We start from the raw sequence: 18,583 nt of genomic DNA, 5'->3' as shown, positions 1-18,583 counted from the left end.
ACCCTGGACGCGTGAGAACTCCGCACGAGAAACGCCAGCGAACAAGGCATTGACGGCCTTGGCGTTAGCCTCGTGCTGGGTCACCTGGAGAGGTGTGGTCCGAGTAGCCAGCACCTCGTAAAGCTGGTTCGTGGTAATCTCCCAGACATCGGCTCCCATGCTCTGCAGGAAGGCTCTCATGCGAACCTTCCAGTAGGCATAGTCCTCGCCGGAAAACAACGGGATCTTACCAAGACTCGCCATGGTCGCCGAGTGGTTTTCGAACCGGTTAAGGTAATGAAAACCTCAACCGTGCTCTGATACGAATTGTGGGACTGAAGCCGGCGACCAGAGGGGGGGGGGGGTGAATGGGAGCCGATCAAAATTACTTCGAAATTCGAATCGTCGGCCTATTTCCCAAAATAACCCAAACCTTCAAGCGTTCTGACCAAAGTTTGGAGTAGCTATTGAAAAGCTAAACCAACACAAAAGGCCTCGAACGAGCGAGTGAAACCACGCAGCAAATCGAAAGCGAATTGGAAAATCTGAAGCACTGATCTGCCAGGACCGGTCTGACCGGTGCACTGGACCGGTCTGACCGGTCGCGGATGCTCAAGAGCAAGCAGACCGGTCTGACCGGTCTTGCCTACCGGTCTGACCGGTAGCTCCCAGAAAACTCCTGAGAAAATGGATTCAAACGGTGAATCTTGAGCAAACGACCACGAAAAGCGGTGAAACTTGGGGGATTGCTTCGCCCTACCCCGTGAACATATCCCCAAAAGATCTCGGCCTAAATATCAACGAATCTAGAGAATTATGGGGGAGATCAAAAGGGATTGGGGTTTTCTCAAATACTCGAAAATTTCAATTCTGAAGAGCTCATGATTCCAGAGGGATTGACACGAAGCTAGAAGCACAGGAATCACTCCAAATAACCCTACGAACCGTCGCAATCAAGTGCATCAAAACCAAAACGAAAATCCATCACAAAAAGCACAAGAGGGACGGGATTGGTTTGATTCAAAAGCCCAGAGGGCACAAGGAGGATAGGGCCTCCTTTCCCAATCAAATCCAATACAAACTCTCACAAATCCATGGACAAATCTACTCTAAAGAGAGAAACAGGGGGAGGAGAACACAGGGGCGGCGGCCTGGAGAAATAGAGAGTCTACGAACAGATTACAAAAGCCGCAATTAACCTAACACAAGTGAAGGGGTATTTATACCCGCGGGACCGGTCAGACCGGTACACTGGACCGGTCAGACCGGTACGCTGGACCGGTCAGACCGGTTGGTTAGACCGGTCAGACCGGTGCCAGGGACCGGTCAGACCGGTTGGCCTGCAGCACCCCCTGTACACGATCTCATCCGACGGCCGAGGTTTTTTCTTCGAAACGAAGTCTTCTCCGCGATGCCGCCGTCTTGATGAAGATCCAGTCCGCGGTTTTGGAGGGTCCGCGAAACCCGGGTAGGTGGCCGGTTTTGAGAAAACCGCCAAAACCTCACGCGCGGGAAGATTCCCGCCTCCACGCCGTGGCCCTAGACGCCGTTCCCGCCTCGGCCTTCTGACGGCCCTAGACGCCGTCCGACGCCCGTCACCTCCTCGCCCGCAGCGAGGCCCTAGACGCCGTCGACGCCCGTCACCTCCGTCAGTCCCGAGACCGACGCCCGTGCCTCCACGACTTGGCGTCTTCAACCGCCGTCTGCCTCCTTGGTTTTGTGGCGCAAATCAAGAAACCCGCCTTCCGTCGCCGCTTGCGCCCTCGATCCAGGAGTGGACGCCACAGCTGCCGCCCGGTCCGAGCTCCGGTCCCGGCTGCCCTTCACCGCCGTCCACCGCATGGTCCATCGGCCACAGCACCTCCATGGCAGCTCCCCGTCGACACTCGACGCCCGTGTACCTGCAATCCAAAGACCAAGCGCACGATCACACCGCACGGTTGACAATTCACTCATCACAAGCAGGATAGAGTACTCAACATTCCTCAACATCAGACGGAGAAACAAAGAAAAGTCGCGACTTTCATTGCTTGTTGGGCGGTGGAACGAGCGATGATCATCATAGCAAATGGGTGCGGCGTGGAAGCATGCATCATCAACGTTAGCGCCAGGGGCTCCACGCCAGTAGGTACACGAGCAAGAGGTGGAAGACGGTGAAGATCGCGCCGAACCTGGCGAGCATCGTAAAAGCATGCATCATCAACGGCGTCGCCAGGGGCTCCAAGCGAGCGTCATCTTGGCGAAGATGTGGAAGCAGTGGCGGATCCAGGAATAATTAAAGGAGAGGCTGATTTCTCCTTTCTTCGCTTCCTTTTCTTCTTCCTCCTCATCTTCCTTCTTTTTTCTCAAAAATGGAGGAGGGGCTCAAGAGGGGGCTCCATTATCTTTTCGGGTCCAGGGGGGCTCGAGCCCCCCTCGACCCGGTGCTAGATCCGCCCCTGTGGAGGGCCGCGGCAACCTCGGCGGCAATGCTGGCAGCAAGGAGCAGCGCCCGGAGGAAGGTGCAGAGGCAGCAGTTGGATGAGCCTAAAACCCTCACGGACACGGCGGTGGTGACGACTTTGAAGAAGACTCCGTAGAGCAGCAAGAACCAGGTCAAGCGAACCGGAATGGGAAGCTGAGAATTCGAAACGAGGAGAAGGAAACGAACAAGGGAGGGACGGCCCAGCAACACGGTTTTATTGCCGACCGACCGGCCTGTCTCCCTTCTGCTTCCGCGTCGTGAGCGAGCGCGTAGCAGATGAGAGCCGGGAGATCTGCAGTGCGCCTTGCCAAAATCGGCATGCATGGCGCCGCCGGAGCGGGGCAACGCGTAGTCGACTTCCTTCACATAGAGGAGGTGGGATGCTCTCCTCCATGCCAAGATGACGAGTAACACCTTATTAACCCTGACACAAGTGGCAACCAGTTCTTCGATCAGCAAACCAAGCACAAAAAATGTAACAACGACCAGCTAGCAGGGGTGGATCGGAGGGGGGGGGGGCATCCGCCCCCTAGAGCTGGTACACCAAAGAAGACATGGGAGAGAGAAAAATAGCGGTTGTCTCCTTGTGCTATATATGCTTTTCGTGGAATCAACCTTCTATTCATGCGACAGAAATATCCCTATCACTAATAATCTATTTCTGAGAGGAATATTTCAGATGTATGTACTTGTTTCTTTATAACTTACTGCAACTATATTATATATAATGTAAGTGCGTTGGCATCTTGTGTCAACAGCGACATCGGCGGCAACAACGGCCGTGGCGGCAACGACCGAGGAAGCACATGGTCCACGCCAGGAAGTGGCCACACACCAAAAGGGCGATGGTGGCAACTCCTACGAAAATGGAGAGAGTCGATGACAGTGCAGAAGTGGCAACTCCTACGAAAATGGAGAGAGTCGATGACAGTGCAGAAGGTAGAACACGCCGAGGAGCTCACAGAGGAAGGTGACGATGAAGAGAAGGATGCGGAGGCAGTTGGACCTAAAGGATATCGACGAAACAATCATCCTCATGGACATGGTGGTGGCACTGACAGTGGCGACGATGACGCCATAAACAAACAGGGCCAAGGACCAGGCTTTGCTTTTGGCTGCGTCGCGGGAGAGGAGGCTGTAGGTGAGAAACGGCGGGACCACTACTGGAAACTCCTAGTTTACCGTGTGCTCGTTACTTTGTCGTGTGCAATATCTCGGGCACACTGCAAAGCCATGGTTTGCTGTGTGCTTTTTCCTAGCACATGGCAAAACCAAACTTTGCTGTGTGCCATTATTTACAACACATAACACCCCCCCCGCCCCCGGGCGCACCGGCCCGACCCAACACACGCTGACATGCCATCCCCCTCCCCAAACCCTACCCCCTGAAATCCGTCTCCCACTCCTGGACGTCCCCATCTCTCCCCTCTCTCCCTGCTCCCCACCGCCGCCACCCGTCCCTCCTCTCCGCCGCCGCTGCCGCCCGACCGCTGCCGCTGCATCCAGATCCGGCGCGGGGATGGCGGCTCGGAGTGGCTGCTCTGGCCTCCGGCCCGCGGCCTCCTTCCTCTCCTCTCTCGGCGCGGACAGAGCAGGAGGACGGCGCCCGGCCGGCCTCCTCCCTCAGCCAGCTCACCGCGGGGACCCCTCCCTCTAGTCCTCCTCGTACGGTGGCGGCGGTGGCTCCCCCTGCTCCTTCTTCTCTGGTGCAGGACACCCTCCCTCTCCTCTCCTGCTGCCGGATCCGTGGCCCCGGACCCTCCTTCCCCGGTGGGAGGCCGCACCGTCACCGGGAGGCGTGGTGGCGAGGCCGGATCCGGCCACCATGCGCCGGCCCTCCCCTCCTTCCTCGGCGGGAGGCCGCACCAGGGGACGGTGACGGCAATGACCTCTTCCTCCGGTGCTCGACGTCGACAGTGGAGGGGAGATGGCTCCAGCGTCGGCGGCGGCTTCCGGTGGTAGTGGTGGTGGCGGCCTGGTGGCGTGTGGCGGCCGGCAGAGCAGCAACGGGCGGTTGGTGGGGGCGGCGGTGGGGGTGCGGCCAGTGGTGGGGCAGTGGCCGAGATCACATGGATTTTTTTTAGTTACCATTCATTTATTTTCCCATGTGTTAGGAAATGCAGATGGCAAAGCAGTTTTGCCGTGTGCCTGACAGAAAGCACACGACAAAGAGATCTTTGCCGGCCGATGTATGCCGTGAACGCTTCGCCGTGTGCTGCACACGACAAAGCCTTTGCCGTGTGCAATATGGGCTTTGCAGTATGCCCTAGGCTCACGAGAAACTACAAGATTCCGATAGTGACAAGTACCCCAAGAGAAGCGATCAGCTCAATGCCGTGCTCCATCATGCACATGACCATCTCCTCCGGGAACGGGGATTTCATGGTAAAGAATCGCACACATGCAGACGAGGAAGCAGGGCACGCCGACACGGGAAGCCTGGACAGTGGGAGACAGAGATGGGAAACGGTGGGACGAGTACCCCGAGAGAAGTGATCAGCTCGATGCAATGCTCCATTGTGCACAGGTCCATCTCCTGCGGGAACGGGGATTTCGTGGTAAAGAATCGAACACATGCAGACGAGGAAGCAGGGCACGCCAGCATGGGAAGTCTGGACAGCGGGAGATAGAGACAGCACCTCGTCGTCATCGCCGTTGCCGGCGGTCGCGTCCTCCTCGTCGCCGCCCACACCACTCCTCACGTCGCCATCATCGCCGCCAGTCGCGTCCTCCACGTCAGCACCGCCCCACCACCGCTCACATCGTCATCGACACCGCCGCAACCACTCAGGTGGTCATCGTCATCCTCCTCCTCCTCGCTATTTGAGCTAGTGATCTGGAGGTGGTGGTCGCACAATAGCGAAGCGTCGGAGGGCGGCGAGGACAGCCCCAGCTCGGTGTCATCGTTGGACTTTGCCGGCCGCTGCAGGTGAGTCTCCTATGTGTCGAATATATGTACAGTATGGTTACGATTGGAGTTGAGTTGTAATTTAGTAAGTGAGGGATAGAGTTTGAGTCGTACTTTATATTTCTAAGGCCAATAAATATGAGGACACTACTGTGTAACCGTGAGACTATTTGGCGGCTGGTGTGGGCGGCGGCGTTGCCGTGGTGGTGCCCGGATGCCGGTGTAGCTGTTGTTTATGGGGGAGGAGCGCATGTAGTCATACCCCGAGGATGTAGGCACATCGCCGAACCTCGTTAAAAAACATCGTGCCTCGGTGTCGTCTATCGATTGGTTTTGCGATCGTGTGATTGGTTTTGCGTTCTTGGGTTATCCTTTACGTGCTTATTATTGTAACGAGTGGTACCAGAGCCAGATCTATGGAGAAGATCCACGAGGAGGCGCGATGGCATGTTCCACACCATGCAAGGTCGCACAGGCTGTCCGGGAGGGACAGGGCGTAACGTGGAGCATGGTGGTGATCGACGACTCGATCGGTGGTGTTGGACACTTCAAGCGGGTGGCTCGAACCGTCCAATGAGCAGCAATCAACAGGGATGCGTCCAGACATGGAGATCGGGTTGATAGAGGCTGGTGGCTACTGATCGGTAGGGGCCGGTCACGTGACGACAAAGTTCGACAGTGCGCCCGGAAGACGTCGTGGATGAAGACATCAGCTTCGACTTGCGATCACACTGACGGCCGGTTGGTTTTGATCGGGGTGGTCGTTGCAGACTCAAGCTGGAGCAGCAACAATGATGGCGAAAGCCATGGTGGATGTGATGGCAAAGTTGCAGGCGGTGGTCTGGAGCGTAACGTGCTGCAGCTAGTGGCGTGCGTGACAAGGAGTCATTAGGGGCCGATGAAGATCAGGCAAGGAGAAAATCTCATGCTTTGCATGCATGGATGTACGTTTGATGCATGAGATAAATCATGTGTCAGGTAAGTATGGATGCATGCAAGTTGATTCTCTCTCCCGTTGATTAGAGGAAACTGGCCAGAATTGGGACCCCGACTTCGTGCAGAAATTGGCCACCTAGTGGGGCCCACAGTGCATGGCTAGCTAATTGGTGGACGTGTGCGTCACGGGAAGAAAAAAAAAAACAAAGGGAATTCCTGCGTATCGCAACAAGGAAACAGGCCAATGGGTGGGCCTCTTATGGTGCATGGCTAGTTCCAGGCGGATCACAAGTGCATGAGACGTACATGAGTCACGGGGAAAAACATTCCTGCGAAAACAGGAAAAAGGAAAGAACGGCGGTGGCTGGAGTCCGACTCTAGATTTGCCGTTCTATCTTTGCCTCCATATAACAAACACCAATCCATAAAGATCGCATCTGGGTGATCGATAATTGCTGTTCGTGACTGGTGCTTGCGACGGTACGGTTGACGGAAGACAGTGGGTGGCGGCCGAGTTATAACGCTTAATTAAGCGTAACCGCCATCATCTGGCACATTAGCTTAATTAAGTGTAATTTGACAGACTGTTTCTAACCCACAGGCCGATCGAAACACACCAGAAGTCTCGCACGAAGACGAGCGCAGAGGGTACCAACATGATAAAATCTTACAAAATAGTAAATAATATTAAGACTTTTACAAAGCAGCTTAAATTTAAAATTTACAAAAGAAAAGATAGCAGCTGATAAGAATCTAATTTACAGAGCATTTCTACTAGAGAATGAATAAAATAAACTAATAAAACGGGAACTACCGAGTCGTGAAGACAAGGCGCCACATCGAGCCCACCGATATGACACCTAGTTAGCTTCTACACCTGAAAACAATTTAACAACAAACACTGAGTATACTAATACTCAGCAAGGTTTACCCGACCAGTGGGTATAACTTAGCCCACGTATCTAGACATGCAAGGCTTTTGGCTGGTGGTTTGTTTTTGCAGAAATAGCAACTAGAGGTGTATCCTTACTTTCCACATTTTAGCCACATATTTTAGATAGATAGACTCTTACTAGTGTTTGCCTATCTAAGCACCCAAGTTGGGGCATACAAATTAAGATTCAGAATAGTATCTATTTTTATGTTTCTAATATTCTATCTCATTTGCTACGGTGTGACAAAGAGATCAAGGCCCTCATAACCGGGAGACACGGCGAATCGATCCGATTTAACCTTACAAGGTGGACCTAACCAACACGGCGCGTATAAGCCCCGTCGGACCACACACACCAACCCTTCACCTCCCCGCCTCGAACTACAGGACCGCCCCACCATCATATGGTCAGCCGAGCTCAACATGAGACCACCAAAAGTAATACATGCATTCCCAATTCTCTGCGACTGCTCGACTACCCCAGGAGGTGAGATGGAGTCCTGTACTTTCGAAGCAAGGCAGTACTAGGCTTACCGGTTTCGACTACCTCCTACTCCCGGCATGCGGTTAGTACAATTCAATCCCCGATCATCACTGCCACAACGACCGGTCCTTAAACGACTCAGACGGGGCTAAGGCACCCAGAAACCCTGTCCTGCTGCCATCCCTAACATTCTCATCATTCCCCGTCCGGTCTCAATTTCCATATCAAAAATTAATAACTCATGTACTGGAATATAAATATATATATATATATCTTACATCTCGCGAGTAACCGGAAATTACTCGACTTCTAACATCCTATGTCTCGCAAGTGACAAGAGATCACTCGTCTTCTATCGGGAACCATTAAGCATAGCACTGCTATCGTCCTATACATGCTAGTATAACTCAGGGGAACCTAAGGATCATGCAACTAGGGTTCCAACCAATTCCTGAACCTACTGCACAAGTATTAGAAACATAAGTAGGTGTCATAAATTTAAAAGTAATAGGACATGCACCGGGGCTTGCCTTGAGTCTACGGCTCAGTGCTAGGTTGAGATGGGCCTTGGACTTGCTCCCCACGATCCTCCTGCTGCGGGGCTTGCCCCTGCGGCTCCTGTGGCTCCGCAACCACCTCGTATATGACTCCTTCAGCGGCGGCGTCTATACGTATGCATATGATATGAGAATGTATGCAATATAATTTGAAACTTTGAAATAGACCCTAACCGATTACAAATACTACTAACCACACAACCCGACGTTCATAACTCTGCAAAACCGGAATATCCGGATTTAAATCCGGAATATCCGGATTTCGAAATCCGAAGTTTCCGGGGCTATACCCGGAGTTTCGCCCGGAGTGTCAAAAACCCGGAGTATCCGGGCTTATACCCGGAGTCTCCGGACCCGACAGCATTTTTCGCCCCAAAAACTGAAATCGTGATTTCTAGCAAAACCAATCCACAAAAATCGAATCCCACATAGACCCTAGTAGATTGATCCTTAAGAAGATGATTGACCGGAGGAAATCAATTCAAACCCCTAGAACACGGGATTTGCCGAACCCTAGCTTATTTACCTTGGGGTGAGCTCTTCCTTGCACCAAGGGCTCGAATCCAATCCGTCCAGGGATGGAGCACGCGGGATAGATGATCCACCACCCAAGTGAAGCTCCCGTGGCCTTGGATCAAGGGTAGAGGGAGGGTTTTTGGGTCTCTAGGGTTTGGGGTGAGAGAGAGCACGGGAGAGAGTGAGAGAAAGCACGGGAGAGAGTGAGAGAGAGTTTATAACGTTTGGGAACAGCAAAAAGACCAAAACATGAGATATAAAGTTCCAGGTCCGGAGTATCCGGAATAATATCCGGAGTATCCGGGTAAATCCGGAATTTCCGTATTCATACCCGGAGTATCCGGGTTCCTCTAGCTCCAGAATTTGAAATCGAGTTTTGAGTCGATTTGTGACTCGATTTGTACCCGAAGGATTAGATCTCTAATTAACTAGTTAAACCCTTGATTAATCCTGATTATAGGTGATTAATACCTGGGGTGTTACAATCCTACCCCCTTAAAGAAATCTCGTCCCGAGATTTAAAGGGAAAGGAAAGGCCGGAAATGGACTTCTAAGAACCGTACATGGCCATGAAATCTTACATACTTGCTTAAGCTCCATGCTAGATATTCCAATTGAGGTCAAGAAAACAGTGGGAAAAAGAAGGACTCGAGGAATTTCCGACTTGGGTTGGAACAGAAATCCTTACTTATACATCATGAGTTTCAAGGAGCTTCTGAAATCCCTGAAGAAAGGGCATCAAGGCAAGTTTGTATTCCAGAGCGTTCTTGCTCAACTTATTTATTTATTAAGTTACATGATGCAAAAATTACATGATGCAGAAATGCACATGTTGCTATGCAGAATAATAGATTACGATCCCCAGAAATTCAAACATCACACAACCCGTTAGCATACTCTCCGAGAGCCTACCCCCTTAAAGAACAAACGCAGAAGAAATAAATTCCAAATATTGCACAAAAAAAGAATGATGGTGTAGTTTCATCCACACGTACTTAAGCACCGGCGCGCTCCCAGGAGCACAATCGCGTGGCGGCTGCACACGCGAGGCCCTAGATCCCGTCGCGGCACTATAGGGCGTGGGACAAATCTCCACCATGTAAGAACCAATAATAAAAACCCGAATAACACGATTGGATACAAAGAGATTAGAGAGCAGCCAGAAAATACATTCAAAGGCATATAATCCACATGGTCAGCCCAACTACCACTAATTTAATTTTTTTTTCCTAATCTTGCATGTCCCAACAATGCAATCTGATGTGATGCAATAGTGTACTTTCCTAACAACCAACGGGTGACCTTATTCATGCAGGATGACTATAATGTCTGTGATCAAGTTTCTAATTCTTTTATATTTATTTGAGAAGAATGCAAGCGGATCCACTTTAGGTATAGGAATCAATGCGATTAGAAATAAACGAATACTCATACCAGAAGAACAACATGGTGGTTTTAGTAATCAAGAATGACCAGGACGCTGTGATGCATTTGAACGAATGACCTAGGGACAAGGATGTACGATCTCAATTTAACATTGACCAATAATAGTGAAAAACATCAATGTTTGGATAAAAATAGGATGATCATGGAACGACAGATAGGACATGGTTAGCTGATTATGGTGGAGAAAGGTATATCAAGAAAAACGACCAATAGTTTTATTTAAGACTAACATCCTTATTTTGATTCTCAAGACAACAAGATTTAATAATCCATACATCCTAAATGGCGAACACAAAACCTCTCATATTTAGGGTGTGTATCTAAACGGCTCAAACTTTGGTATTCAAAGTTCAGTCAAACTCAACGGTTTTTTTTAACTTTGTTTTACTTGAGTAACACCTATGTTCAAATTCCAAATTTCTCGATGGTTTTATAAGAGACATAGGTCAAGTCATATACTGTTAACAATTTTAAAATATCGTCCGTAAATAGATGGAGATGGTTCTATATACATATATATATTTCATCAAGAACTAGATTCACTTTTCCTGAGTCAACTACCTTCAAGATGAAAATTTGCATAAATTAGAATACCATAAGTGATACACAAATTTGAGCCAACTTTCCTAAATTGCGATTCCAAGCTAACGTAGAAAAGCTTTAAGTTTTCTTAACAGCTGTACAAGATTAGAGTTCAACCATATTAACCATAAATCAAATTTCATTTCTAAACTTGACTGGCATAGCTTATGAACCGGCTTCTCCTAGTATTGAGAATTTGATGAAAAGCGATGCAGTAAAATGTGAGGAAATTTATATAGACATGACACACAAAGCAAAACAAATGTATGACATGATACATGGATGACATGCACGTCCTCACAAAAGAAACATATTTTTGCCAATCCAACTATGGCAATATACGGATATCCTTCGGTGGCACAATACGTACTCTCCCTATATACTAGCCGTTTACTATTACTCTTTCCTACGTAAACGGGGTTAGTGTACCTGTAGAACAATCACAATATATATATTCACACTTACTTAATGCCTGGGAGTTAGTTGAAACTATATTTACAGCCACCTGACATAACCTACACTATATAGGGCTTACGATCTAGTCTCTCCTAATCCCTTAATCGCAAAGGAACGTAGATTTCTGAAATTTATTTTTAGTTTTGAAAACACCAAAATAATATTGCTGGTACCCCTGGTGCATTTCAGCTCTGATACCAGCTGTGACAGACCCGCCGAGTTATAACGCTTAATTAAGCGTAACCGCCATCATCTGGCACATTAGCTTAATTAAGTGTAACTTGACAGGCTGTTTCCAACCCACAGGCCGATCGAAACACACCAGAAGTCTCGCACGAAGGCGAGCACAGAGGGTACCAACATGATAAAATCTTACAAAATAGTAAATAATATTAAGACTTTTACAAAGCAGTTTAAATTTAAAATTTACAAAAGAAAAGATAGCAGCTGATAAGAATCTAATTTACAGAGCATTTCTACTAGAGAATGAATAAAATAAACTAATAAAACGGGAACTACCGAGTCGTGAAGACAAGGCGCCACATCGAGCCCACCGATATGACACCTAGTTAGCTTCTACACCTGAAAACAATTTAACAACAAACCCTGAGTATACTAATACTCAGCAAGACTTACCCGACCAGTGGGTATAACTTAGCCCACATATCTAGACATGCAAGGCTTTTGGCTGGTGTTTTGTTTTTGCAGAAATAGCAACTAGAGGTGTATCCTTACTTTCCACATTTTAGCCACATATTTTAGATAGATAGACTCTTACTAGTGTTTGCCTATCTAAGCACCCAAGTTGGGGCATACAAATTAAGATTCAGAATAGTATCCATTTTTATGTTTCTAATATTCTATCTCATTTGCTACGGTGTGACAAAGAGATCAAGGCCCTCATAACCGCGAGACACGGCGAATCGATCCGATTTAACCTTGCAAGGTGGACCTAACCAACACGGCGTGTATAAGCCCCGTCGGACCACACGCACCAACCCTTCACCTCCCCGCCTCGAACTACAGGACCGCCCTACCATCATATGGTCAGCCGAGCTCAACATGAGACCACCAAAAGTAATACATGCATTCCCAATTCTCTGCGACTACTCGACTACCCCAGGAGGTGAGATGGAGTCATGTACTTTCGAAGCAAGGCAGTACTAGGTTTACCGGTTTCGACTACCTCCTACTCCCGGCATGCGGTTAGTACAATTCAATCCCCGATCAGCACTGCCACAACGACCGGTCCTTAAACGACTCAGACGGGGCTAAGGCACCCAGAAACCCTGTCCTGCTGCCATCCCTAACATTCTCATCATTCCCCGTCCGGTCTCAATTTCCATATCAAAAATCAATAACTCATGTACTGGAATATAAATATATATATCTTACATCTCGCGAGTAACCGGAAATTACTCGACTTCTAACATCCTATGTCTCGCGAGTGACAAGAGATCACTCGTCTTCTATCGGGAACCATTAAGCATAGCACTGCTATCGTCCTATATATGCTAGTATAACTCAGGGGAACCTAAGGATCATGCAACTAGGGTTCCAACCAATTCCTGAACCTACTGCACAAGTATTAGAAACATAAGTAGGTGTCATAAATTTAAAAGTAATAGGACATGCACCGGGGCTTGCCTTGAGTCTACGGCTCAGTGCTAGGTTGAGATGGGCCTTGGACTTGCTCCCCACGATCCTCCTGCTGCGGGGCTTGCCCCTGCGGCTCCTGTGGCTCCGCAACCACCTCGTATATGACTTCTTCAGCGGCGGCGTCTATACGTATGCATATGATATGAGAATGTATGCAATATAATTTGAAACTTTGAAATAGACCCTAACCGATTACAAATACTACTAACCACACAACCCGACGTTCATAACTCTGCAAAACCGGAATATCCGGATTTCCTAATCCGGAGTTTCCGGGGCTATACCCGGAGTTTCGCCCGGAGTGTCAAAAACCCGGAGTATCCGGGCTTATACCCGGAGTCTCCGGACCCGACAGCATTTTTCGCCCCAAAAACTGAAATCGTGATTTCTAGCAAAACCAATCCACAAAAATCGAATCCCACATAGACCCTAGTAGATTGATCCTTAAGAAGATGATTGACCGGAGGAAATCAATTCAAACCCCCTAGAACACGGGATTTGCCGAACCCTAGCTTATTTACCTTGGGGTGAGCTCTTCCTTGCACCAAGGGCTCGAATCCAAGCCGTCCAGGGATGGAGCACGCGGGATAGATGATCCACCATCCAAGTGAAGCTCCCGTGGCCTTGGATCAAGGGTAGAGGGAGGGTTTTTGGGTCTCTAGGGTTTGGGGTGAGAGAGAGCACGGGAGAGAGTGAGAGAAAGCACGGGAGAGAGTGAGAGAGAGTTTATAACGTTTGGGAACATCAAAAAGACCAAAACATGAGATATAAAGTTCCAGGTCCGGAGTATCCGGAATAATATCCGGAGTATCCGGGTAAATCCGGAATTTCCGGATTCATACCCGGAGTATCCGGGTTCCTCTAGCTCCAGAATTTGAAATCGAGTTTTGAGTCGATTTGTGACTCGATTTGTACCCGAAGGATTAGATCTCTAATTAACTAGTTAAACTCTTGATTAATCCTGATTATAGGTGATTAATACCTGGGGTGTTACAGCGCTCGAGCGGATCGGCATCGTTCGTGTGTGACGGATGTGGAGATCGACGTGGCTCGTGAGCTGCGGGTTGTGCACAAGCGGTGCACGGCGGAGCATCCAGGCGAGGGCGCGTGGAAGGAGCACGCGAGCGGTGTGCACTACGGGATTCGGCACGTTTGCCGTGTGCCCGAGACACACGGCAAAGGCCCGTTTGCCGTGTGTTGCACATGGCATACAATCATCGGCAAAGACCACTTTTGCCGTGTGTTTTTTTTTTTCAAACACTCGATAAAGACTTTGCTGTGTGTCAGAGCGACGCTCGGCAAACATTATTCCAAAAAAAACAACGGGAGCGGCTGCCGGCCACCACCACGCCGTCACCGCCACGCCGCTGGCCAGCCAGGAGAGGAGGGGAGGGGCCGGCGCCCGCAGGTGGCCCCGCTGACCGCCGGCCGTGGTCGCACCGTCGCCGCCCGTCGGAGCCACGACCAGGCCGCCGCCCGTGGCCGCGCAGGCGCCACCCGTGCACGCCCCCTCCGGCTGCCAGCCGTGCCGGGGCCGCTGCCTGTGGCCACATCGCCGCCGCCCGCGGGCACCCCCTTCGGCCGCCGGCCATGGCCGGGCAGCCGCCGCTCTGAGGCCCGCGGGGCCGTCCAAGGCTCGAGGCCGCGCCGCCGCCGTCCGCGGGCACCCCCTCCGGCCGTCGGCCATGGCCGGGCCGCCGCCCGTGGCCGCGCCGTCGCCGCTGGCAGGCGCCCCCGCCGGCCACCGCCCGCGAGCACCCCCTCAGGCCGCCGGCCATGGCTAGGCCGCCGCACGTGGCCACGCCGCCGCCGCTTGCAGGCGCCCTTGCCGGCCGCCGCCCAAGGCTCGAGGCCGCACCGCCGCTGCACGAGGCCTGCGATGCCGCCCGAGCCACGAGCCGCTGCCGCCGCTGGGGACCCCCGCCGGCCAGCGCTTGAGGCCGCGCCGCCGCCGGGGCCGGCCGGCGCTGGTCGCTCCCTCCGTCGGCGTCTGCAGAGATGAGGGAGGCAGGGAGAGAGGGTGAGGGGTGGGAGAGAAATGAGAGACACGCAGCGTCTGATCCGGTGGGGGGAGGAGGGACCAATACGAGAGATCTATGCAATGGGTGTGGATTGATGACATGGCTTCTTTGCCGAGTGCCCCCATAAAAACACTCGGCAAATATTTTTTTCATTTTTCTTTTTTTGTGTGTAAAATTGTAAATAGTTTGTTTGATGTTCTAAACAAATTCAAATTAAAAGGTTGTCAAATACAAAGTTTTATAACTTTTCGAGATCTACAACTTTTATTTTGTTACTTTCTCCATCCGATGTTGTTTACGAAATTTAAATTTTAAATTTGAGAAGTTCAAACGTACTTTTCATTGACAAGATGATTTCAAATTAAAAAAATTTCATCTACAAAGTTGTTCAACTTCTGAAGATCAACAACTTTTATTTTGATTTTTTTCTCATTAGACATAGTGCTAGTAATATTGTTCACAAATCTTATAGATCTCATATATAGGTTTTGAAACTATATCAGAGAGCTATCAATTTTGTGAACAAATCTACTATCACTTTATCAAAAAATAAAAGATTTATATAAAAATTGTAGATCTTGTGAAGTTACACAACTTTGTAGGTGAAAACTTTTTCATTTAAATTTATTTAGTGGTTTTTTCATTTAAATTTATTTAGTGGTTCAAAATTAGATTTGAAAATTATATTTGCCGAGTGCCAAATATTTGACACTCGGCAAAGAGTCTCTTTGCCCGAGTGTCAAATATTTGGCACTCGGCAAACTCAGCTTTGCCGAGTGTCATATATGTGGCACACGGCAAATGATGTGTTTGCCGTGTGCCAATTGGTTTGCTGTGTGTCTGAAATGTTGCACATGGCAAATAAAAAGGCACACTTCAAACACACGTTTTCCGGTAGTAGTGCTGATCGACGGGTGTGCAAGGAGTGCGCAGGCGGCATACGGTGCATATAGTCGAAGGTTCTTTTGGTGTTATGTGGCAACAGATAGATGGCATGGTTGGCTTCCAAATTTGAGGTGGCAAGATTTGATGGCACCGGAAACTTCGGGTTGTGGCAGACAAGAGTGAATGACCTGTTGGCTCAGCACAGTATCTCGAGGGCCCTCAGCTAGATTCGCCACATTTGGGGCATGTATCCAAATTTGCATTTTCCTTCCAAAATAACACACAATCCTTCTTTCAGGTTGACTAATATGAAACTTCTATTTCAGATTTGATGGTGCAGTTTCAGAGCCGCGCAAGGGGATTAGAAGTGGTCATGTGCCTGGGAGCAAATGCGCTCTTTCCCTCAGTTGGAAATTCTCCACTTCTCCATACTTTGGTGTTCAACATATGATACTTTGACTTCTTGTTCATTCTAGCATCATATTTTTCTTCATCTATCCTTACATTTTAATGAGGTGTAAATGTGTGTGCTTACTAGATACATTAATGGTCAGGTCAGGTTCTACACCTGTGATGATATACTAATTTGGTATGAGATAATCACAACACGTTGAGATTGTAGGAGATCATGATATTGTTGGTATGTAGATACACTTGTAGTATTGGAGGCTAATATTCACTATGAGACCTTGTTAACCATATCAGTATGGAGATAGGATAATCTTTCTTTGCACTTTGTAGCTTGGCTATATACACTGTAACACTAAAACTTGGATTGGTGTTTCAACTAAAAGTCCATGTATCATCATCCTTTTTATGTCCATGCAGAGTATTGCCAAAGATGTTTTTCTATCTCCGGAAATATTGTCTATGTTATTGCTTATTTTTACTTGACTTTCTTCAAGTGCTTGACAGCTCACAAAAGCTATGACCCCCAGATGAACTCCGGAAACGATTTGAGCAAGAAGGTAAATAATTAAATATTTCATTCATATAGGTTGCAAGTACTTTATTCCTGCTGATACAGCTCCAGTAGCCCAGCTGTATTACATTTTATGGGATGCTCGGATCCAATTCTGAAAATATTTTTATTTTATGTATGTTTAGGTGTCACATTTTTGTTGACAAACCCCACTAAGCTAATCTGGCTGCCGAAACACCTATATCGTTGCATATCTGAATTGAACCTAGCATCCACCAAGAAGTTATATTAGACTTTAGCTAGTAACATGAAACTTCATTGACACTGTGCACTGTATTTCTAGCCACACTGTTCCACATAATTAACATCGATTATTCATTTGTTATTAAAACTTGGGACACCATACTGCCACACTGTATTTCTATTGGACTTGTTGAAAGAGTGACATAATCCACTCTTCCACTGGGTACATTTTGTTCTATTCTGGTATTAGTTGAAGTTGGGGCTCACTTTTATGCCATCTAATGTAGAACTGCAATAGCCTGTTTTAGCAGTAAAATCCACCATAGATAGGCAGTTTTTATAATCACTCTGGTTTGATCACAATCAGGAATATCACTTGATCAACCCCTTGTGACCTCTTGCGGCACTGGCGTGGCAGCATGTATACTAGCCTTGGTAAGATTACCTTGGACTTAATTGATCTCTTGATATTACTTTCGAAATGGTAAATTGTGCCCTATATAACCTTTACCCTCATTTTAGGGCCTCCATCGCCTTGGTAAAACTGATATCACTGTATATCATGGACCGAATGGGGAGCCCATCCCGAAACTCCAGTTGCGACTGGCGTCTAGTCTCATAACCTGCTCATGGAGGCTCTTGACTGTACTTCTCTTGTGTCGACACAGTTCTCTTGTGTCGACACAGAATCGCGCCAACACACTCGAATGCGCTAGAACGCGCAGGAGATCGTCAAAACGATTTGAACCAGTGATGCCCTGGCGGACCGGTCTGACCGGTTCCGCAGACCGGTCTGACCGGTGTGGAGCAGAGAACCGCAAAGACCTAGAAACGCGAGCTCGGGAGGGACCCCGTCGGAGCTTGCGCGGCTAGGGTTGCTCTGAGGTCGGCAGGCCAATCAGAACGTCTTCAAACGTCGTCGAGACGAAAGAAGAAAGCAATCTAGGGTTGGAAAAGACTAGGGTTTGAGAGATAAAAAGTAATGCGATATTTTGATTGATTCGATTGGGAATACCTCAATCGGCCTTAGGCTTTATATTTATAGGCCGGGGAAATCGTACCCCTCTCCAAGTCGTTTATACTAGAATTTCCAAAATAAAACGAATCCTACTCGGATTACAACTGGACAGACCGGTCTGGCCTGACCGATCGGCCAGACCGGTCGGCCTCTGAACTACCAGAATTGTCTGTCAATGTATGCCCCCCCTTTTTTTGGTGAGTTTCACAACCCAAAAAGTAAAAACTATTCTGATGTACATGTTTTACACAGAGCATACAAGTCCAAAAAAAACTAAGGGCGATATCCAATACCGGCCATCTTTGTCCTCATGCACTTTGCCATTCGCTAGGATAGAACTTCTTCAAGTACCTCCCATTGATAGCCCTTGGTAGACGCTCACCTTGCACCGTCTCCACCATATACGAATTACCGGAGATAACTTTGATAATCTTGTATGGACCCTCCCAATTTGGCGACCATTTGCCAAACTTGTTGCTTTTCATCCCAAGAGGCAAAATTGTCTTCCAAACCAGATCCCCAACCTGAAAAGATTTAAGTTTTACCTTTTTGTTGTAAGCTCTGACCACCCGA

General features: G+C 48.8%; 1 long non-coding RNA gene across 1 annotated transcript; it reads left to right on the top strand.

Annotated features, from left to right (window-relative positions):
* Positions 1-5,251: 5,251 nt before the first annotated feature.
* Positions 5,252-17,651, top strand: LOC120666869. Its single transcript, XR_005671915.1, has 4 exons — positions 5,252-5,372; positions 16,154-16,795; positions 17,360-17,427; positions 17,515-17,651. It is a non-coding gene; the product is annotated as an uncharacterized LOC120666869 (long non-coding RNA).
* The last annotated feature ends 932 nt before the right edge of the window (positions 17,652-18,583 follow it).

Source organism: Panicum virgatum, chromosome 3N (assembly GCF_016808335.1).
Source record: "Panicum virgatum strain AP13 chromosome 3N, P.virgatum_v5, whole genome shotgun sequence".
In the NCBI taxonomy this organism is placed as follows: Eukaryota; Viridiplantae; Streptophyta; class Magnoliopsida; order Poales; family Poaceae; genus Panicum; species Panicum virgatum.
This window is presented reverse-complemented; position numbering and strand designations above follow the sequence as displayed.